General features: G+C 45.2%; 1 protein-coding gene across 1 annotated transcript in view; it reads left to right on the top strand.

The window, feature by feature from the left end:
• DCC (DCC netrin 1 receptor) overlaps positions 1-23312 on the top strand; it is a 1677934-nt gene that overhangs the window by 1430974 nt on the left and 223648 nt on the right. The window lies entirely within an intron of this gene.

Here is a 23312-nt window from a genome sequence, read left to right as displayed (position 1 = left end):
AATTCATTTGGATCTGTGCTTCCAGGAAAGGTCTCAAGAAAGAGCTGCTCAATGTCAGCCAGTGCATTTAGCACCTTCCTTCAATTCCTGCTCCTCTCCTCCAGACTTCAGGAAGCATGACCCATTACCAAGGAAACCATGCAAATAGATTGGGTCAGGATTTCTTCCAAGAAGTGTCAGCAACAACGACAACAGAATCTCTGTCTATATTGTGCAGGAGCCAGCCATTATGCCGTAGCCTGCCCTTTGAATCCAGGAAACTCTTGGACCTAGGATTGGTGGGCAAGGCCTCCCTGGGTCATGCAATCTCCTCTCCACAGATTTTGATTCCTAGAAGTCTACCCACAGTTAACAGTACTATTCATCTGCAGGCCTTTGTGGAAACCAGAGCAGCCAGAAATTTCATTGAAGAAAGCATGGTTCAGCAATATCAGATTCCTACAGAACCATTAAAAGTGGTTCTTACTATATCCTCAGTCTCAGAGGAACCTTTGACTGATAAGATTTCTCGCATTACCAGACCATTTAACTATGACTTCTGGGTTGCTACACCAAGAAAAGATTTGTCTATATGTGTTACCTTCTGCAGTGAACCAGATAATAATGGGTCTGCCAAGGTTGAAGTTACATCAACCCCACATAGATTGGAGCATACTACGTGGCAAAATGGAGTCCAAAATGTCATAAGGACTGTCTGATTCCAGTAAAAGCACCCTCTTTTAGCATCCTTCACTCTGTGCCAACTCCTCCTGGGTTACCGACCAGGTCACAGATTTTGCGATGTTTCCAGCAAACAATGAGCTGAAACTCTGCCTCCACATCGAGATTATGATTGCACTGTCAATCATCTTCCTGGAAAGATTCCTTGCCGGGGAAGGGTCTATTCTCTATCAGAGCCAGAAACTGAGGCAATGAACCAAAACATTCAGGAAAATTTGGCCCATGGATTCATCCTGCCGCTTCCTCTTCGGCCAGAGCAGGGGTTTTTTTTGTTGGAAAAAAGGATGATTCCCTATGACCGTGCATTTATTATCATGGGCTGAATGCCATTACCAGGAAAAATCAATATCCCTTACCCCTTATCACTGAGCTCTTTGATCGACTTAGAGGAGCAGAGATTTTTACTCAACTGGACCTTCGAGGACCTTATAATCTGGAGCAGATTCGGGAGGGGGACGAATGGAAAACAGCTTTTAATACACATGATGTCATTATGAGTATTTAGTGATGCCCTTCAGCCTGTGAAATGCTCTGGCGGTATTTCAAGCCATGGTAAATGACATATTCAGGGACCTTCTATACTCACATGTTCTCGGTTACCTAGATGGCATTCTCATTTTTTCTAAGACAGTGAATGAACATCAAGTCCATGTTCAATAAGTTCTGCAGCATCTGTGAGAAAAAAAAGTTGTATGCCAAATTAGAATAATGTTTTTCACCAAGAAGAATCACCCTTTTTGGAGTACATAATTTCCTGAACTGGATTTTGAATGGACCCAGAGAAACTTAAGGCAATTCTGGATTGGCCTCAACCAGTAGGTCTCAAGGCTCTACAGCATTTCCTAGGCTTCTCAAACTATTATCGACAATTTATTTCTGTATATTCAACCTTAGTAGGACCACTTACAGCCTTGACCAAAAAGGGAGCCGATGCGCGTACTTGGATTTCAGAAGCTATTCAAGTGTTTCAACAGAAAATAGGAATTCATCAAAGACTCATGTTTACAACTACTAGACCCTTCATTGTGGAGGTGGATACCTCCGCGTTGGGAGTAGGAGCAATCCTCTTACAACCAACTGAGGCAGGGAATTAGTTACCTGTGCCTACTTTTCAAGAAAATTATCTTCGTCTGAGAAAAATTATTCTATAGGTGACTGCGAACTCCTGGCTAACAAACTAGCACTTGAAATATGATGACACTTACTGGAAGGAGCTATATATACTATCACCATCTACACTGACCACAAAAACTTGGCTTACCTCTCTCACGCTCAGCGACTAAACCCCTGACAAGCCCGATGGGCCTTGTTCTTTAGTCGTTTCGACTTTAACTTGTGTTTTTGGCCAGCAGAAAAAAATCATCAAGCTGATGCCTTATCACAAAGATTTTATCTTGATGAATCTCCTGACCCACCTCATCACATTACTAACCTAGCTCGAATCATGGTCACTGCAACTTTTATGGTTCAAGTGGGAAAGACTGTTGTACCCAAACAATTAAGGGAAAGAGTCATTTGTGGGCTCATGACTCTTGTCTTGTGGGACATCTGGGACTTCAATGGACTAAGGAACTCCTTGCCTGTCACTATTGGTGGCCACAATGGGAAAAGGACACAAAACAATTTGTAGAATCCTGCCCTTCATATACAGCCCATTAAAGCTCCCAGACTCGACCTTGGAGTTTACTACAAACGTTACCTATACCCTAGAAACCCTGGACTCATATCACTACTGATTTCATTACAGATCTGCCTCCTTCAGAAGGGAACACTACTATCCTGGGTTGTAGTTGATCGATTTTCTACGATGGCCCACTTCATCACACTCCCTGGATTACCATCAGCACTGGAATTAGCATGACTATTTGTTTAGTACATCTTTCAAATTCATGGACTTCCTCAACACATTGTATCTGACAGAGGAGTTCAATTTACTGCACATTATTGGAAGGACCGCTGCAAACAATTTGGAATACAATTCGATTTTTCCTCAGCCTATAACCCACAGACTAATGGGTTGACTGAATGAACTAATCAGTCTCTTAAACATTTTTACGATGCTATGTGAACCAGCATCAAAATGACTGGTCCTCATTACTCCCATGGGCCGAAATTTGCCACAATAACCATGTTACGCAGGCCACAGGAACACCCTTTTATCTGGTTTTTGGATATCATCCTCAAGTAACCATTGCCACTTCCTCCTCTTGTCCTGCAGTAGATCTTGCTATTCAGGAATTAATTGAATTATGGAAAAATACTCATATACTCTTGTTCCAGGCTGCAGTCAGAGCTAAGAAACAGGCAGATAAAAAATGAAGACCTGCCCCACAGTTCCATCCAGGAGAGTTAGTTTGGCTAAGTTCTCACAATCTCAGATTATGCATGCCTTCATTAAAGTTTACCCCTAGATTTGTGGGACCATTCCCAGTCAAAAATTGAATTGGAGATATTATGTATAGACTTTGGTTACCTCCAACTCTCTGGATCCATGATAGTTTCCATATATCTCTTCTTCAACCTGCAATTCTGCCTTGGCCCTCTAGTAAACCAAGACATAGTGTGTGTCATCATCAATAACATTTATGTATTTATTTATTTATTTGACATTTTTATATACCAACATTCGTTAGGAACATCACATCGGTTTCCATAGAACTAGTAATGCAGAGTAACAGAGCTTTACAAAGAACAAGTTTGAACAGGGGGGTGAGGGGAGAGGTATTTAAAACTATGACATGGGAATTATAACAGGCAAATAAGTTATTAAAACTATAAAAGGGGTGATTATAGAAGGCAGACAGAAAATTATAGTAGGCAGAAAGCAATTTGGGAATGATATAAAAGGTGATTTGGGACAGTCACATCAATCAATCACATGAATCACATAAATCAGAGGTCAAAGCGAGGGGTATTAAGTCTATAAGGGGAGGCTATAACAGGCAACTAGCAAATTGGAAATAATGGGATAAGCAAGCCGTAACAATTACAAAGATCATAAAGGTTATATAAAGATCATAAAAAATTTCAGAAATTTAATATGAAGCCCTCCTTTAAGATGAATTAATACTATTTTTGTTGCTTTCCTTTTTACATCTTTTCCTTCTCCCCCTCTTTCACCCCTCCATCCTCCTCTACCTATCATTTCACTATTGTTATTGTTTTCTTCTTTTGTAACTATGTATAATTTATCTGATTGTTGTTTTGATCCTGTAAACAGTTGTGATGGCTAAACCGAATGACGGTATATAAAAACGAATAAATAAAAAATAAATAAATACATAAAATCACTAATTAAAGGGGCTGAGGGAATTTACTATATAGTGAATCACTAATTACAGGGGCTGGGAGTATTTACAGTATAGTGAAAGGTTGAAATTGGAGCAGGAGAGTAGGGCAAATAGATCACATAGGGCCTCATTTTATAAAGTATTTCAGGCCTGCAATACTTTAGGGAATGAGGGGTGGGGGACGAAATGGGTGGTGGGCCTGCGCTAGCCGGCAGCAATCACACCGTCAAGGTGCGATCGCTGCCAGTTTAGCACCCAATAGCGCCACCATAGAAGGTGTAGCAATTGGGCGCAAACTCGGACGCGAAAAGGGCCTTACCTTTTCGTCGTCCACTGCGTCTTTGCGGAGTCGGCCCCAGTGAAGCCCCGACTCCTCCTCTTCCGGGGCCGACTCCGCCCCCATTTTGGTATCGCATGCGATAAGGGGCATTTCGCATGCGAAACGTCCCTTATCGCATGCGATCCGTTTAGAAAATGAGGCCCATAATGTCAGAAAGTCACTAATGGCAGGGTGATGAATCTACTTAAGATTATGATCAGAGAGAGGGAGAAAATGTGGTTACGTGTTGTTTCTCTAGGCTTGTATGAACAAAATATAGAACAAAAGTATACTGGTATTTCTTATATAACACCCTACTACCGACAAAAAGTAAAGTGACCCTTTATCATAAACGAGTCTCCTTATAAATTCTGACTCAAGATTGAAAGGTCCAACAAATTTTGTCGGTAGTAGGGTGTTATATAAGAAATACCAGTATACTTTTGTTCTATATTTTGTTGACAAATTTGTGTACTGGAATACACATTTTGGTGTATTTGGGTTGTTTTGTGATGGCTTGTATGAACAGCCATGTTTTGATTCTTTGTTTGAATTTTTTGGGGCATACTTCTTGTCATAGATCAGGGAGCATGGTATTCCATAAGGTGGGTCCAGCAATAGATATGGAGCGTTCTTTTGTATTTGTAAGGTGGGTGTGTTTGGGTGAGGGAGTTTGTAATGTTGCTAAGTATTGCAATCTAGTGGGCCTAGCAGTGGGGCGGAATAGTAGTGAGTCGCTAAACCAGTGCATGTTGGGGTTTTGAAGCACTTTGTGAATGACGGAGAGTGTCTTGTATTTAATTCTGGCGGATATCGGGAGCCAGTGAAATTGTTTGAGGATGGGGTGATATGCTCTTTTTTGCGTGTACCAGTCAGGATGCGTGCAGCAGCATTTTGGAGCATTTGGAGAGGGGCTAGAGTGTTTTTGGGGAGGCCTAGGAGGATGCTGTTGGAGTAGTCAATTTTGGAGAGAATGATGGATTGAAGTACAGAGCGGAAGTCATTTAGGTGCAGTAGAGGTTTTAGTTTTTTTAGAGTGTGCAGCTTGAAATAATATTCTTTTAGAGTGGAGTTGATAAATGTTTTCAAGTTGAGATGGGTGTCAAGGGTGACGTCTAGGTCACGCAAGTGTGGGGAGCAGTTGAAAGTGGGTGGGCGAGTATTGGGGGTGTAGTGTTAATAGAATTGTGTTGGGGGGCAATGATCATAAGTTCTGCTTTGTTAGTGTTGAGTGTTACGCTTGGACAGTGATCCGGTGTTTTGAACACCACCTTCAAGAGTGACTCCAGGTGGAGAGAGACAGGGATAACTGGAAGGTCTCTGATGATGGCTGGGAGAGAAGTGTTGCGGCAGGAGTGTATGGAGCTGGGTGATGGCTGGTAAATGGAGCAGAGTACTAGCTGGGACAAAGTCCAAGTCCAGGCTGGGTCTAGGCAGGCGGCAGGCAAACAGCGTCAAGGTCAAGGCTGGGTCAGGGCAGGTGGCAGGCGAACAGTGTCAAAGTCCAAGCTGGGTCAGGGCAGGCGGCAGGCAAACAGCAACAAAGTCCAGGCTGGGTCAGGGCAGGTGGCAGGCAAGCAGAGTCAGAGTCCAGGCAGGGTCAAGGCACCTAGTAGCAAGGCAGAGAGCCCAAAGGCCACACACACACACACGGCAAGGCAGAGACAAGGAACCTTATAGTAAGGCAGAGGGCCGAAGGCCACACACACGGCAAGGCAGAGGGCTCGAAGGCCACACACACACGGCAGGGAAGAGGGCCCGAAGGCCACACACTCACAGCAAGGCAGAGACAAGGCCGAAAGGCCCGAAGGCCACACGCACAGCAAGGCAAGGCAGGGCAGAAGGCCTGAAGGCCACACGCACAGCAAGGCAAGGCAAGACAGAAGGCCCGATGGCCACACACAGCAAGGCTAGGGCAGGAAGCCCAAGAGAGCTCGATACCGAAGCACTCGAGTTTAGGGTAGGCAGGGCTATAAGGGAACCTCCAGGACATAGAGCAGGTGGATTGGGCCAGCCAGGAGAGCCTTCTCTAGAAAGACCCCTGGTGTTGAGGCGGATGCATAGCAGCCATAGCCGTAACATTGAGGGCTAGATGGAGCTTGGTAAGGAGGTTGTTGATGGCCGACAGGGCGGAATCCCAGGTCTCGAGGGCTTTAGATATGAAATCATTGATGGGGATAACTATTTGCACATCATCTGCATATATGAAATGCGGGAGAGAGAGCTCTGAGAGGAGGTGGCAAAGGGGCAGTAGGTAATAGGGATGTGCAGAGGGACGCCATACTTTTCATTCGGGATTCGTGTTCGTCGGGGGGCAGATACGTTGCATTCGGCAAGGGGGCCCCCCAATACGTTTATACGTTAATTCCTATTCGTTTCCCCTTCTAAAATTAAATTACCTACAACCCCCCACCCTCCTGACCCCCCCCCCCCATGGCTATCGGCGCCATCTTGTGCTCCTACCATGTGACAGGGGCTTATCAATGGCACCGGTAGCCCCTGTGACATAGTAAGGGCAAAGGCTATTGGCGCTATTTTGATTACTGGCAGCCGCCGGACCAAGTGCAGGAGATCGCTCCCGGATCCCCGCTGGACCACCAGGGACTTTTGGCAAGTCTTGGGGGACCCTCCTGACCGTAGCTCGGCGGTCCTTTCCTGGGTCTGCGGGCGCGATGCAGAGCTGATTGAAGGCATCGGTGGTCCGTCATTGGCGGGAGGAGATCACGGCCTGGTGGAGGCAGTTGGGGGGCCGAGCGATCACAGTGCGTCCGTCCGGGAGGGTCTGGGAGGTGGGCAGTGAAGATGAGGCCTACCATGGAGGTAGGTCAGGGGTGGTCCCTTACATGGCCTCGTGGAGAGGTTGGCAGAGGGGAGGCCTGAGAGGGTCGGAGGGCCAGCGGTTTCGCCGGTGGGACGGGTGTAGAGAGGGATCCCGGCTCACCGTCGTCGCTTTTGTAGGGTCCTGTCCCACGTCGCCGCCTTGGGATCATGGGTGGGTGGAGTCTTAGGTGGGCTAGCGATGGGCAGGCTCGGCAGTCCTTTCCTGGGCCTGTGGGCACGATGCGGAGCCGATTGAAGGCAGCGGTGGTCCGCCAGTGGCGGGAGGAGATTGCGGCCCGGTGGAGGCAGCGGGAGGGCCTAGCGATCGCAGTGCATCTGTCCAAAAGGGTCCGGGAGGCGGGCAGCGAAGATGAGGCCTACTGTGGAGGTAGGTCAGGGCTGGTCCCTCACGTGGCCTCGAGGAGAGGTCGGTGGAGGGGAGGCCTGAGAGGGTCGGCGGATCAGCGGTTTCGCCAGTGGGACTGGTGTAGAGACATACTATTATTGTTGGATCCTGGACCTTGCCTTGTCTGCTGCCTGCCTCGACATACTATTATTGATAATGACACACAATATGAAGTAGAGGAGATCTTGGATGTCGGACAAAGAAGAAAGGAACTACAATATTTAATTTCCTGGAATGGCTATAGTCTAGAGGAGAATTCTTGGGAACTGGCCAGTAACATTCAAGCTCCCCAGTTAATCCATGAATTTCATCAACGGTTCCCTCTAAAGCCTAGGCCAAGGAGGCAGAAGGGGGTACCTTGTGGGGAAGGTACTGTAGGATGTGAGCCTGTACCTGCGCTGCTCCAACGGCTCCACGGCGTGGCGGTGAATGCCAGCGTCGGCATCTCCCTACAGCAGCACAGCAGGATGCACTCTCCATTCTGGCTTCTCCCCCTCAGGGCATTGGGCATCCTCACCGGAAGTTCCCGCTCTAGCACAGGAACTTGGGGGATTTAAACACAGCATTGACAGCACCTCCTTGCCTTGACTACAGACTTGCTTGTGCTGGTGCTGTTTCACTGTGCTTCCTTTTCTGTATGCATTGACCTTTGTTGGATCCTGGATATTGCCTTGTCTGCTGCCTGCCTCGACCCCTGCCTGGACTTGGATACTGGCTTGTCTGCTGCATGCCTGAACCCCTGCCTGGACTTGGATATTGGATTGTTCGCTGCCTGCCTCAACCCCTGCCTGGTCTTGGTTACTGGTTTGTCTGCTGCCTGCCTCTATCCCTACCTGGACTTGGATACTGGTTTGTTTGCTGCCTGCCTTGATCCCTGCCTGGACTTAGAATTTGGATTGGCTGCTGCCAGCCTCAGTTCCTGCCTAGCCCTCCTCGGCGGGTGTCATCTAATCTAATCCTTGCTGATTGTCATGGGTCCCGGGTGTCACTCTGCAGTCTCCGTCCAGTTTCCAGCCTGAGGTAAGACTGTTTGGATCCACATACCATAACACTTAGATTTTACTTGAGTCAGTGTAGACTGACATGATTTGCCCAAGGTCATAAGGATCATTAATGGGATTTGAACCCCCTTCTTCCCAGCCCACTGCTCTAACCACTAGGCCAGGGGTTCCCAACCTTTTAGGGTATATGGATCCCTTTTCATCTTCAAAAAGTTTCATGGACCCATGCATTTCTTTCATTTTTGTGTGTCAAAACCAAAGAAATGATATGCACTCCAGGATCATTCATAATGTGTAAAACTTGTATCTAAACTGAATATATAGTGATGACAATTTCCGAATCTATTTGAAAATTGACCTGATAAGAACATAAGAACATGCCATACTGGGTCAGACCAAGGGTCCATCAAGCCCAGCATCCTGTTTCCAACAGTGGCCAATCCAGGCCATAAGAACCTGGCAAGTACCCAAAAACTAAGGGGTAGATTTTTAAAAACAGCGCGATCGCGTACTTTTGTTTGCGCAGCAGGTGCAAACAAAAGTATGCTGGATTTTATAAGATATGCATGTAGCCGCGCGTATCTTCTAAAATCCTGGATCGGCGCGTGCAAGGCTGCCGATTTTGGGCAGCCGGCGTGCGCCGAGCCGCGCAGCCTGTCTCCGTTACCTCCGAGGCCGCTCCGAAATCGGAGCGGCCTCGGAGAGAACTTTCTTTCGCCCTCCCCTCACCTTCCCCTCCCTTCCCCTACCTAACCCACCCCCCCCCCCCGGCCCTATCTAAACCCCCCCCCCTACCTTTATCCACGGATTTACGCCTCCAGGAGGGAGACGTAAATCCACGCGCGCCAGCGGGCTGCTGGCACGCCGAGACTCGACCCAAGGGCGGTTCCGGAGGGCGCGGCCACGCCCCCTAAACGCCCTGGGCCGAAACCATGCCCCCGGTCCCGCCCCCGAAAAGCCGCGCCCCGCTCCTGAAACGCCACGTCATCGGGTCCCGCCCCCGACACACCCCCTTCCAAAAACCCCGGGACCTACACGCATCCCGGGGCTCTGCGCGCGCCGGCGGCCTATGGAAAATAGGCGCGCCGGCGCACAAGGCCCTGCTCGCGTAAATCTGGGCGGATTTATGCGAGCAGGGCTTTTAAAATCCGCCCGTAAGTCTATTACATGTTACTGTTGCTAGTAATAGCAGTGGCTATTTTCTAAGTCAACTTAATTAATAGCAGGTAATGGACTTCTCCTCCAAGAACTTAGCCAATCCTTTTTTAAACACAGCTATACTAACTGCACTAACCACATCTTCTGGCAACAAATTCCAGAGTTTAATTGTGTGTTGAGTAAAAAAGAACTTTCTCCGATTAGTTTTAAATGTGCCCCATGCTAACTTCATGGAGTGCCCCCTAGTCTTTCTATTATCCGAAAGAGTAAATAACCGATTCTAGACCTCTAGACCTCTCATGATTTTAAACACCTCTATCATATCCCCCCTCAGCCGTCTCTTCTCCAAGCTGAAAAGTCCTTACCTCTTTAGTCTTTCCTCATAGGGGAGCTGTTGATAATTGATAGTTGTGGCCATTTCACCTTCTGATCCAGCTGCAATAGTGAAAAGGTGGTAAATTAAAAAAGTTCCAGGTTGGCAACTTGGTATGAACTGGCAGAAAATCTGCACCAGTACCTGCAGACCTGCAACCTGATTTTCAAAGGGCTGCCTACAGAGTTTACTTTTGAAACCTCGGACTGGTGAGGGAAAGCTGGTACTGCTTACTTTTCATCTGCTTTGAAGCTGGTGCAAAGGACGGGCATGAAAGTATACACAAAATTTTCAAAATTAAATCTCTTCATGTACTTTTCCTCTTCCAACCTAGCCCAGCTCCTCTTCCCCATGTAACTCAGTGGTGGAAGCAGCAATTTTAAAGGGCCTTTTTGCCCTCCCTGAAAATTTACCCCCTTTTAACCTGCTTTTCTTTTATACTTTATTATTTACTTTTATGATTCTTACAAACACATACTGAAAATGAGTCACAAAATAATTTAGATTTTAGAAAAAAGAAACCAATAGTGTTGCGCACCCCATCCGTGTCCAGCTCGCGCACGAGCCTGCTCACCTCTCTGGATCCTCTGCAGGTCCCAGGTTGGCCTCCCCAGCGGCAGCCGCGAGCTCCTCCAGGCCTTGGCATCCTGCGGCAGCGGTTGTCTGGCCTTCCACTGCACACCAGGCCTCACACCGGACTTTGGTGTCTTGCGTGGCATTGGCCATGCCCCTATACGCACGCGGAATGCCCAGCCTCTTGTAGGGTGAGGGGTGGGTCCTAGCTCCGCAGTGCGCTCTGATTGAAGAAATTACTTAAGGAAGTCACTGCCTGCACTTCCTTGCCTTGGCCCTCGGATCATTGTATTGTGTGCTAGATTGTCACTACATACTAAGCCTTGTTCCAGTCTTGTTCCAGGATCCTACTGTTCCAGCATCCCTCTGTTCCTGCGTCTGACCGTCCATCCGTCTCCCAGATAGTACCCTCGGACTGTCTCTCTGGTACTGACCTCGGCCTGTTCCTTGACCACTCTGTCTGCTGCCTGCCTCCTGACCTCTGCCTGCCTTGTGACCTCATCTGACCTCCGGAACCTGACCTCTGCCTTGTTGACTATTCCTCGGACTGACCATCGGATTCTGACCTCTGCCTGATTGACCACGCCTCCTGATTCTGGCTCTGTCCCTTGCCTTGTCATTGCTGTTCTAGTCTTCCTTGCTCCATCAGACCTACAGCCTCGAGTCCAACTGCGCTCCCTTGCTGTCTACTACCTGTCTCCAGGAGACCCTGCGAGGCCCACCTAAGTCCAAGTGGCCTGAGTCCCTACGGGCTCCACCCGGGGGGATCTCAGGCTTCCAGTGGTGAAGCTCATCCTAGCCTCTGTCTCCTCCAATGCTCCACCCCCTAGGGGCAGGTGCTTCCTGATCCCTACCAGGGGAGCTGTTCTACAATGCTCCAGGACAAGGGTCCACCCCGAGCACAACAAATAGCCTGCTTTTCAAAGAGAAGAAGCTTATGAGATCTCCATGTCTAGCTATGTGTCCCTGTGAGGATGACTAAACAAACTCATGTAGGCTAGAGCAGGAACTATGCTGACTCTTGCCTTTTTTCATGCAATTTCTACTTTTATTAACATAGAAAAGCAATTCAACATAACAGTAGACTGTCTACCTTTGCAGTGTACCCACAACACAACTGCAGTTTAGGTCATAATATGTTACAGGAGCTGCCTTCTCCTGGAGGCTCAAGTGCCTCCTGATCCCAGCTGGGTTTACTCTCTTATCCCCATCCCAGTAGTATGCAGCCCACAGAGCTCGAGCTCTCTCTGTATGATTTAAGGTGGACCAGGCTATATTCTTGGTCCTGCACAGGTTAAAGAGGAGAAATAGGGTCACTATATCACATACTGCCTCCTCAGCTTGGACCCATCAGTCAAGCATTATTACTCCCCCCTGGATCCCATCCAAGGAAGTACCACACACTCCACTCCCCTTCATCTGGTCTCCCGACAGCTAGGCTTGGGATCGGGGCTCTAGGGTCACACTCATCCCCATCCATTAGGGTTACCCCAGTCAGCACTATCATTACTACCTACTTTGCCCTTTGTCCAGTGTCCACCCCCAGTCCTTTAACTGAGTTCGTTTCTGGCTTTGGGTTCCAATTCCACCCCAGTGGGGCTTTTTGGACTGGCTGCGGAACATCATATGGTGGTTTCTTTGGTACCAGTTGTGGGTACTCTCCACTCTTCTTTCCAGTTCTTGTGCCTTCTCTGCACCATCACTATCACTGCACTCTGGCTATTCCACAGCAGCACTCACTGGCTCCTTGGCAGCACCTCATGCTGTCTCCTCAGTAGCACTTCATGCTGGCCCCTCAACAGGGCCTCTCTTCAGCTCTTCTGCAATGCTCCTTGCTGGGCCTGTTGGGGTGCCTCTCACTGGTTTATCTGCAGAGCTTCTGTCTATGCAGCCTACATTGTTTCTCTCTGGTCTCTCTGCCGCACCACTCTCTGGCTCCTCCAGACTGCCTTCCATAGGCCAATTGTTGCTGCATCCAGCAGGCCATTCCATTTCACCCCTTTCTGGGCACTCTGTTTTGCCTCTTCCAGGCATGGCTACAATTCTCCACCACGAGGTTTTTGGTACCTCAAACAGCTGACTCTCATTCTCTTTTTGTAAGTCAGGCTTTTCTTTCATCATCTGTTCCAGTGATATGCTTACTGCTTTCCTGGTTCCTCCATAACAGAGCCCACTATTTCCCCAAGAGTGCATTGCCAAAGCTCTCTCAGAGCTTAAGCCATCTCTGCTGCCATCGCACCTATTTCAGCCATTGTCTGTAGCCATTTATTTCTTTGCGCAGCCAGGAGATCTAGGAGTGAGTTCTCTACCTTGGCCTGTTTCTCTGGCTGTCATGCCTCCAGCCTCAGGTTCTCTCTGTCATCCTGTTCTTGAGAGGTTGGAAATCCTATCACACACAAGTACATGGCAGATTTCTTGTGTACTAGTGCAGAGCCAGTGCTTACTGCTGGAGGCTACACCGTGTGCACCCACTAGCAATTTCACTTTCTTCTGGGACCATGCCCTGTGTCACTCACAGTGCACAACTACTTTTCTTTCTTTCTTTGTTTTTTTTTCTTCAAAGGTAAAAAAAAAAGTATATACAAAATAAGGTCTAAAATTAATTAATGATGTCAATTTTACAATGAATACCTCTGAATGTCTCTGTAACCCCATCCCCCAAAGCCCAACCCACCTCCTGAAAACTCACCCCGAATCAAAGTATCCCCTTAAAATGGCACATATATTGAGTGTCAGGCTGAGCCTCATAAAGAGTCTCTCTCTCTCTTTCTTTTTCTCTCTCTTTTGGTCCAGTGCAGGATTGGTACGGCCCTCTGGTCGGACCCAGAGAGCGCCTGCTACCAGGAGGCGGAGCACACAAGGAGACAGAGGCTTGCTGGAGCTTCGTCAATAGCAATCTGGGGTAACCACAGGTTGAGCCCTTGTGTACCCGGACCGCCTGGACTTAGATGGGCCTCAGAGGGTCTCCCGGAGAGGTAGCGGAGAGGTGTGCCCACCACGAGCAAAGATGCGCGGCTGGTGATGAATGGAGGAACTAGACCTGGACCAGGATTACCAGAGACTTCTGGAATGCAGCTAGAGATGAAGGTCCTCTGGACGAGACAGGTAGCGCCTGTTGGTCTAGTCTGATGAAGGCCGTGGGCAGTGTCCGAGGAGGCAGGTCTGGTGGTCACAGGAGCAAACAGAGTTTCCGAGTGTAGCACAAGGGTCAAAGCCAGGGTATCCATCTGAGGGTGGTCAGCAAAAGCAAGGGTCAGTTCCAAGATCAGTCCGTACGTAGTCAAGATGAGCAAAGGTCAGTTCCAAGCTGCGACCAGGCATGGTCAGAAGACAAGCAGTGGTCGGTTCCAGGCAGCGGTCAAATGTGGTCAGAAGGCAGGCAGTGGTTGGTTCCAGGCAGCGGTCAAACATGGTCAGGCAAGCAGAGGTCAGTACCGTGAATCAGTCCGAGGAGGTACGACAGAGGAAGAATGAAGAGCAGGAATCAGGAGAGATGCTGGAACACAGAAGGACCACAGGAACACAGGAGCACTGGAACAAGACTGGAACAAGGAAGCAGGTAATGCAGGAACAAGGAACAGCAAACTAGTAACACCAAGGTGTCAACCCGATTGCCAAGGCGAGGCTCTGGGGACTGGGCCTCGCCTTATATACCCAGACTAGATGAGGTCATCATCAGGTGCCGCAGACTGACTTCCCACGCTGGACCCTTTAAAGGTCCGCAAGGTCTGCATGCGTGCACCTAGGAGCAGGGCCGATGCCGAGGAGGACGCTGAGACCCGGCGTGAGGAGCGTTGAGAGTCGTACGGCCCCGATGCGCCTGGAGATGCAGCGGGGGGGGGGGGGGGGCGCCATGGGTGAGAGGCACTGGCGGTGACTGCAAGGGACGAGGAGCCGGAGCTGGTAGACGGTAGCGCGAGGTGAGCAGGCTCGGTCGCGGCACCAACGCGGCTGGGATGCTCAACACTCTCTCTCTCTCATGTGCACTAGCTGAGGAATGCCCTGCTCTTTTTCTGTGCACGTGTACATTGATGCACGCCTGTCCTGGCTGTTAAAAATTCACATAGCTCCTGCATGGGCCCACTTACGCACATCTGTGGCCATTTTTGCATCTGCAAGGCTTTTAAAATCTAGCTCTGAAGTTATAAAATACTATCATAGATCTATGCGTGGCCATACAACTGCGAATATGCCACCATGCGCAGTTGTTTGAAAGTTATTCTCAGAGTAACTAGGGTTTCGTATTCGGTGCTGGCTACATTTTTAAAGCCTGGCGCGTGCAAAAACTGGGAGATATGCGTGCGCCCGGTCCAAGCGTGTGCCAAGCGCTTTTCCAAAAAGGCCTGGCCATGCGCGTATCTCCTGGTACGCGTGGAATGCCGGGTTGTTCAAATGTGACGGGCTGGGGGCCTGGTGCCAGCTGGGGCAGCAGCATTTTGCGTTGCTGCCAGCATGTGCAACTTACTTCAGCTCAAAGGAGTCTGTAAGTTGAAACAAAAAAATTAGAGTAGGTAGGGCGGGTTTAGGGGGTCTGGGAGGAGAGGGGAAAAGGGAGGAAGGTCAGTTAGGGGAATAGGGAAGTTCCTCCATATAGGGCTCAGCCTGACACTCAGTATATGCACCATTATAAGGGGGCACTCCTTAATTGGAGTAGACTGGGAGGGAATTGGAGGCAAAGGCCCAATCATGTCACCACGCATGAATTAGAAAATCCCCCCATGCGCGTGAAAGTGGGCACCTGCGAGTACGTGCGCACACCGATACAAAATCGGGCGCACGTGGACGCCCACATGGGCCTTTAAAAATTTACCCCTAAGCCAGCAAGTGGAAAAAGTATCCAGAGAAAGTTACATGGGTATCTTTCCAGATACTGAGCAGGACATACGCGCATGAGTCTGTTGCTGAATATACTCCAATACAAATATTCACATAAAATCGAGTTGGAGAGGGAATAGTGATGTGGTTTGGCTTGATATGACATACACAATGTCAACCGCATGGTATAGATTGTGTCATGTCTTTTTGAAAAAAAGACCCATGAAATTTCATTTTTTTTCTTCTATTTCTAGTGTGCCCTATTTCTGAATAATACGTATTATTTATAAAGAGTGAGGGCCATTCAGAAATAATGTGCAGTATTTGAAAATACTGAGTGCTGTTTGGAAAGAGTGTGCAATATTTGCAAATAGTGCACGCTATTTCTGAATAGTTTACAAACAGTGCACGCTATTCAGGAATAGCGTGCACTATTTGCTAAAAAATAAGCAAACAGCAATTTCCTCAATGAAATGAAATTCAGACAAGAACATCCTCCCAATGAATATTTTTTGGCCTGTGCAAACCTAATAAGTAGTGATATAAAAAAAATCAACCAAGCTTCTGTGACTGGAAGCTTCTGTAATGGATGGCTTCATGCAGCTCACTCAGCAGCACTTGTCACATGCACTCAAATATCAGGCCAATCTCCAGTAATAGTCAACAGGATTTTATTAGCTGGTCAACTGGTCAGACGTTAGAAGGAACTTCTTAATAACTAATATCAATGTATATATTTCGCCTTCTAATCAAGCTACACAAATTCAGGCATGGAGCCTGACCCAGATTTATGATTTTGGAGCCCATAGGTTCGGGGGGATGGGGTGGGGGAAGGGGAGGAAGTGCATGGTAATGAGTAGACAGGGAATGGGTGGGGCAATTAAGGATTAAAAGGGGTATGCAAAAATGAAAAGCCTATGTTAAATATATAAATCATAAATAGGAACAAGGAAATGTGAATCAGTAAAGAATGGAAGACCCACTAAGGGCAGGAACACTCCTTGTCCCAGCTCCCATTTCTCCCTTCCTCCCCCCATTAACACACCATGCCCCAGCACTCCTTTCCCCCCCCCCCCCCCATTAACATACCAGGCTCCAGGACCCCTTCCCCTCCCCCATTAACAACTATGTGCCAGCACCCCTTCCTCCCCCTCCCTTTAACACACCATGCTATGTTCAGCATCTAAGTTCTCTCTTTTACTCCCTCCCCAATTCCCCTAGCATCATGTCCTCCCCATCCCATCCCATTCTCAGTTGCTCTCTCTTCCCCATCGTACCCAGCCAAACCCCCCTTTCTTACCTGCTCTGCTAAACATACCAGCTGGCAACCAGACTCCACTGTCCCCACATTTTAATGTACTTGCACCATGCTGTGCTGAAAATAAAAAGGCATGCACGATGCAGAAGAGCATCTGCCTATTGGCATTCTTGCACATGCATTGGGGACCCCTGTGGGTGTGTGTTGGGACTGCCATCTACTCAGCATAGGGAGCAAAAGCAAGAGAAGGAGCAGGAGAGGACCAAACATGTGATATGATGTCACTCAGGCAACACTGGAGGCCACTGCCTCTGTTGCCTATGCGCAAATCTGGGCCTGTATACAGCATGCTAAAAAAAACTGTGTCCTGAGCTCCTAGAATTATTTCCACATGCAGCCAGAACTAAATGAAAACCAGCTTTAGGGAGGTTGGAGAAAAACTAAATTTCTAGTATTCTTTGTCCTTAGGAGAAAAGAGAAGTTAATTAACAGGATTTACATGTCTCCAATTCAGAAGAAAATGACACAGGCAGCTTCTGGAGGGTACAAAGAAAGAGATGAAAAGCACAGTGGGAGGCGGTGGGGAGGTAACTACCTACAGAAATTACTTATGACAACATTGACTTCAAAACCAAAATAATAATGTTCATATTGTGAAACGGGACTGTACAAAAGGAGAAAGGACTTCTAGTTGCTCATGGCAATCACAGTAACATAACTCCTCTGTAATTTAAAAACACTGAAAGGGTTTAACAATCCTCACTAACCATGCAAGTATGAAAGCAGAACAATAGTATGCCCCCAAAAAATTAAATAAGGGAACATTCCAGCAGAAGGCAGTCTATAGGAGAAATTGTGCTACGCATACTAGTGTAGACTGCTTTAACTTTATGGTCTAATTCATATTTATTTGCTGTCATCTACTTTGAACTCTGTTGGTGGAAAAGCCTGACTACAAATAAACAATAATGATGATGATATATCAATATGTTGGGCCCCATAATATTTTAGTACTGAATTGCTTCCATCTTTTCAATTTCCTTACAAAAGTACAGCCTCCAGAACTGAACACAGCACTCAGTAATGGGGTTTCACTAATCACCTATACAAGGGTAATATTATCTCTTCTCTGCTGTTACTACTTCTTTCTGCATCCTTATTAGTTTTCCCCACTGCTTTATAAAATTGACTGGTAACCTCTGGGTCATTTGAGATGTTCACCTCATACTTCGGTTACGTATTTATTTATTTATTTATTTATTTATTTATTTATTTATTTATTTAGAGGTCTTGTACACTGTCATTCCAAGTGAAAATCACTAGTTCACCACGGTTCATGACATTAACATTCATAAGTATTAGAGAACACTGAGTACATCAATAACATACACCATTATTAGTTACTAGAGATGTGATTTGGCCAAACCTTTCGGTTTGGTCTTTGTTATCGGCCCGCCGTGGAAAATTTCATTTCCCACATCAAAATACAAACTGTCTCATGAAATTTAACAAAAGTGAGATATCGGTAGGAGCGAGAGAAAACGAGAGAACTTACATTTGGGAAATAAATTGTACAATGATTTTAAAAATACATTTGATTACTTTGAAACTGACTGTGGCAATAGGAAAGTTAACCAACTAGCATTTTCCCAAAGAATAATATTTTGTTTTTCAAAGTTTCACTTACCGTTATAAAAAATGCTTTTGTAGAAAGAAAACTGCTATAAAACATACAATCATTATTTCCAGTTGTTTCTGCTCATTTTCTGTTATTAGCTATATAAATATTTGGAACCATAAGTTTACCAAGACACATTTAAAGCTATAGTACAACTGCCTGGAATCATTTTAAAAATAATTTTAATGAAATTATGTGCATACATTAATTAGATTATCAGTATTGAAGAGCTATGTGCTACATTACATGAAATACTATGTAAAACAGTAACAAACTGAATTTATGTATTTATTTATTTAAAATACTTATATTCTGCCAATGCAGAACAACCATTCTGAGTGGATTCGAAAGCATCATACAGAATAAAACAAATAAATCTAAATAATAAAACATCATAAAGACATAACATGCATGAAACTTAAAAAAACTGCTTGTAACATTACACATACACCCACATATAAAATCAATGTTCATCAATAGACATGAAATACACAATGTATATAATGATAGAATTATACAATGTAAATTCTCATTACAATTTTTTTCAGTGTTTAATAATTTATATAAAGTGCTAATAATTTATAAAGTGCAGGTATTATAAAGCAACTTGATGTAACACTTTGGACTTACATCAGGTTGTTTTATAATACCTGCACTTTATAAATTATTAGCACTTTATATAAATTATTAAACATTGAAAAAAACTGTAATGAGAATTTACATTGTATAATTCTATCATTATATACATTGTGTATTTCATGTCTATTGATGAACATTGATTTTATATGTGGGTGTGTGTGTGATGGATGAGTGTGTTAGATAGATTTTAATGTTAGACAGGTTAATGATGTACATGAATAAACAAATTTATTTGTTGAATAGGTCCTCTTCCTGTGTATATTTAGCATTACTGTGACGAAGAGGTTGTTTGTTGTTTGACCCTTGTGTGACAATACCATAGGTTTCCATTGTTTGATGTAACATTAGGCAGTACTAAATCCTGGAATGCATCTTCAAAATAATACTGCTTTATTTATTTGGAAGTCTGTTCCCTAGAATTGGACCATCACAGACAAAACCAAAGAGTAGAAAATTAGTTACTTTGGGGATAGAAATAACTAGCAAAATGTGACTTAACTGAATGAAGTGGGCAGGAAAGGACAGGAGAATAATGTGACACTAAGGACATTAAAAAAAAGTTGGTTCCTCTCCCCTTAGAGCCTTGAATACAATAGTCAAGATTTTAAATGTCACTCTTTAAACCAAAGGCAACTACTGCAGTTCCTTCAAAACCAGAGAGATAGGCTCTTGTGTGGGGCATCCTGAAATATTACAGATGGGAATGCCAAATAATTTATTTTAATGAAGCCTGCGTATAACCCACGGAAATCTGATTGGATTGATTTATGCTGATGGTGGTCACTTCATTCAATAGTGTAATCCTGCATTACAATGATCTCATTTGGCAAGTAATACAAGACATTCCAGATACAGACACACAAGATGGAATGAGCTGTCATATTGTAGAATATACATAATTAGTGCTTCTCAACCTTTTTTTTATTTCATGGCACACAGTCAAGTTTGTTGAATCCTCATGGTGCACCAAACCAAATTTTTGCATGATTCTCACCCCCCCCCCCCCTCTGCCTTTCAACCAGCAGAAGGAAATTAATATTGTTACCTGTTTGTGCCTCGTTCCGCCAGCTTCAATCTGACATCTGAACTCGTGGACTCAGAGAGACCTGCGAGATTGCAGGGCCCACACATTTGAACATCAGATTGAAGCTGGCAAAGGAGGCACACTCAGGCATGAAGCACTGCAAGTGGGAAGGGGAGTAAGATTATCAGAAGTTTGGTAAATAAAGCTGGGCCACTTGTTTTCTATAGTGCTAGTAGTGAGTGAGCAGTTTATTTTGGTGGTTGGGGGACAGTCTGGTGGACGAATTTTTTTCACCCCTCCTACCTCCCCCAGTATAGTGGAAAATAAGTGTGCTATCCTCAGTCTGGTGGACTGTCCCCCATGGAAAATTGTACTAATCTACTCTCAAATTATACCTAAAACGACATTTAAGTTTTGTAACCACAAACATTTTTCAGCCCAATACAAAAGCCTCCATGCTATTGGGTATGTCGTGCATACAAAAGAATTAATTATGGACCAGAATAAATCTAAATTAGTCAACAAAATAAAGTTATTCCTAATATGTAAATTCTAACTGAGAGACATTTCCAATTGAACTGGATATACTTGCTGATGAGCTATTAATATTCTCTGTCAGGTAATAAGTTTCCAACTTTTGGTGTCTCTGACTTGTTTTTCTTACTCATTATCTTTTTTTTTCTCATTCACTGGTCTTCTCTCTGTTTTTTTATTTTCCTTCTTCTGTCTCTTTCCTTTAGGGTTGATATTTTAATACTTTTCAGTATTTTTGCTCTTTCCTTGATTCTCTGCTTTCCTCATTCCTCCTTTTGTTCCCTCCTCTCTCTCCTCCATTTCTCATTCCCTTTCTCCATTATCTTCCAGGATTCCCCCACCCCCAAATCCAAGGTCATCTCGCTCTCCACCATCCTCAGCTCTCTCCTATTATGTGTGGCATTTCCTAAGTATACCATCAACACTATCACATATTTGAGAAGAATGTACTGAGTCATATCACTGCCTTACCAATTCTGTCACTTTATATTGAAGTTCTGTATTGGAGGGGAGCAATTTTCAAAAGGTTTATCTTCAAAGAAGCACCTGGGTACCCACAGAAATATGCCTTCCAGAAATTACTTTTCACCCCTCCCACCCCCCAGTAGAGTGGAAAATAAGTGTGCTATCCTCAGCATGCAAACTTTTTTCTTTAGGAAAAAGGGGAGAAGCCGGCTGAGGCTGGGGCAGCACTTTTTCTGACAAAGTATGCATGGGGAATTTATTTTTAACTCCCCATCTGTACTTTTCGGGGAGAGGAGGGGATGTTTGCAACTATAAACTTTGCAAGTACTTCTGTCGGTCCCTGCCAACTTGGAAATTTTCAAAGGCAAGCTCTAAGGGGAATTTATTTATTTATTTATTTAAAACATTTGTAGACAGCATAGATGAAATTCAAGATGGTTTGCAAAATGATAGGCATAACATCAAACAATAAAAACAAAAACAATTCTGATCAAATACAAACAATAGAAACAGGGCATATATAATAATAAGGTGTACTAAGTGCCCGATGGTTTAAAAGCCTACTTAAATAATTGAGTTTTCTGCATTTTTTTAAAATGGCTTAGTACAAGATGTTAATCTTTTTTGTTCAGGCAGACTGTTCCAGGAAATAAGGCCTACAATGGAAAAAGTCCTTTCATTTTTTTCATCAAGGCATGTGGATTTGACAGGTGGAACAATCAATAACTGGGACTGTGTGGACCAGTGTGAGCATTGTTTGTTATAAATCTTTAAGGGAGCACAGATCCTAGGATAGTCAACATTGTCCAGGAATTTATAGATGATAGAAGCAATTTTATATTTCACTCCAGCATAGATGAAAAGCCCATGTAACTCATAGAGAATCAGAGAAATGTTTGCTGAATGTTTGTGTTGATCAAGATGCATGCGGTAGAATTTTGCGCAATCTGTAGTGCCCCAGGATGGATATTGGCAAGTCAAGGTAAAGGACGGCAGTAATGTATCCCTGAGAGCAACAATGCTTGGAGAACTGTCCTGAAATCTGCTAATGAGAGGAGTGGCCACCTGAGTTTTAAAAAGTAGCCTTCACAATCACACTTACCTATGGCTTCATATACAGAATTGAATTATGCTGAAACTTTTAACTTGGCAAAGAATTGCAATTTTGTGATGTCCAAATGTAACTCTAAGGATTTATCGACTGAGGCAAGTCTTTCCAAAATCATGATTTTTGTTTTACTGATGTTCAGAAGAAATCTATTACGAGACATCCAAGACATAGCAGTGGAAAGACAAAGCAATATAAATTCAGAAGTAGCAGACTAGGGAGACAGAACAGAAAAATAAAAACTCTGTATCATCTGCATAAAGTAGGAACTGAATAGATGTTGAATAGTGTCGCAGAGAGCCCCGCCCTTGTGGAACACCAATCATAATTGTATGCCAAGAAGAAGTTCTGATTCAATACAGATTTGTTATTGTCATTGGGAAAGGTAGGATGCGAACCAAGTTAATACTGTGCCATGTATTCCAAAGGTTTCTATCTGGTGAATGAACATATCATGATTGACAGTGTCAAAGGCTGCAGAGATATCTTATAAAACAAAAATGATCCTTTGACCACTGTTAAATTCCAGCCAAATGATGACAGTGATGGATTTCAAAAGCATCTTTGCTTATTGATTTCCTGAAACCAAATTGGAAAATACCAAGAATTTGAAAATTGTCCAAATTCTCATTAAGTTGCTTTAAAACTATAGACTCAATCAACTTTGCCAAGAAAGGCAATGATGAAATGGGATGGCTCTTTCCATACAATTTTTGGATCTAGAGATGGCTTTTTAAATAATGGCCAAACTAGCATGCACTTTAGGCTTTCTGGAGGATGCTTTTCTGTAAGTAAAAGATAAATGATGGTGTCAAAAGTAATGGGGTAGTTTGTAAAATGTTGCGCGCGGGCATACATGTGCGCGTGCTACCCGGCGCGCGCACATGTACACCCGATTTTATAACTTGTGTGCACCGAGCCGCGCTGCCTTCCCCCCGTTCCCTACCCCCCATCTCACCTTCCCTTCCCCTACCTCCCCTGCCTTTTCCCCCTTACCTTGTTTTTCTGCTTTTTTTATTTCACAACTTATCAGCCCTGGGCTGAAGTAAGTTGCGCACGCTGGCCAACAGCTGGTGAGTAATCCCAAGCACATCAGCAAATGGCCGCAGTGCCTGGAGCCTCTGGCCCCAC

The sequence above is a fragment of the Rhinatrema bivittatum genome, chromosome 1 (assembly GCF_901001135.1).
Source record: "Rhinatrema bivittatum chromosome 1, aRhiBiv1.1, whole genome shotgun sequence".
Classification (NCBI taxonomy): Eukaryota; Metazoa; Chordata; class Amphibia; order Gymnophiona; family Rhinatrematidae; genus Rhinatrema; species Rhinatrema bivittatum.
This window is presented reverse-complemented; position numbering and strand designations above follow the sequence as displayed.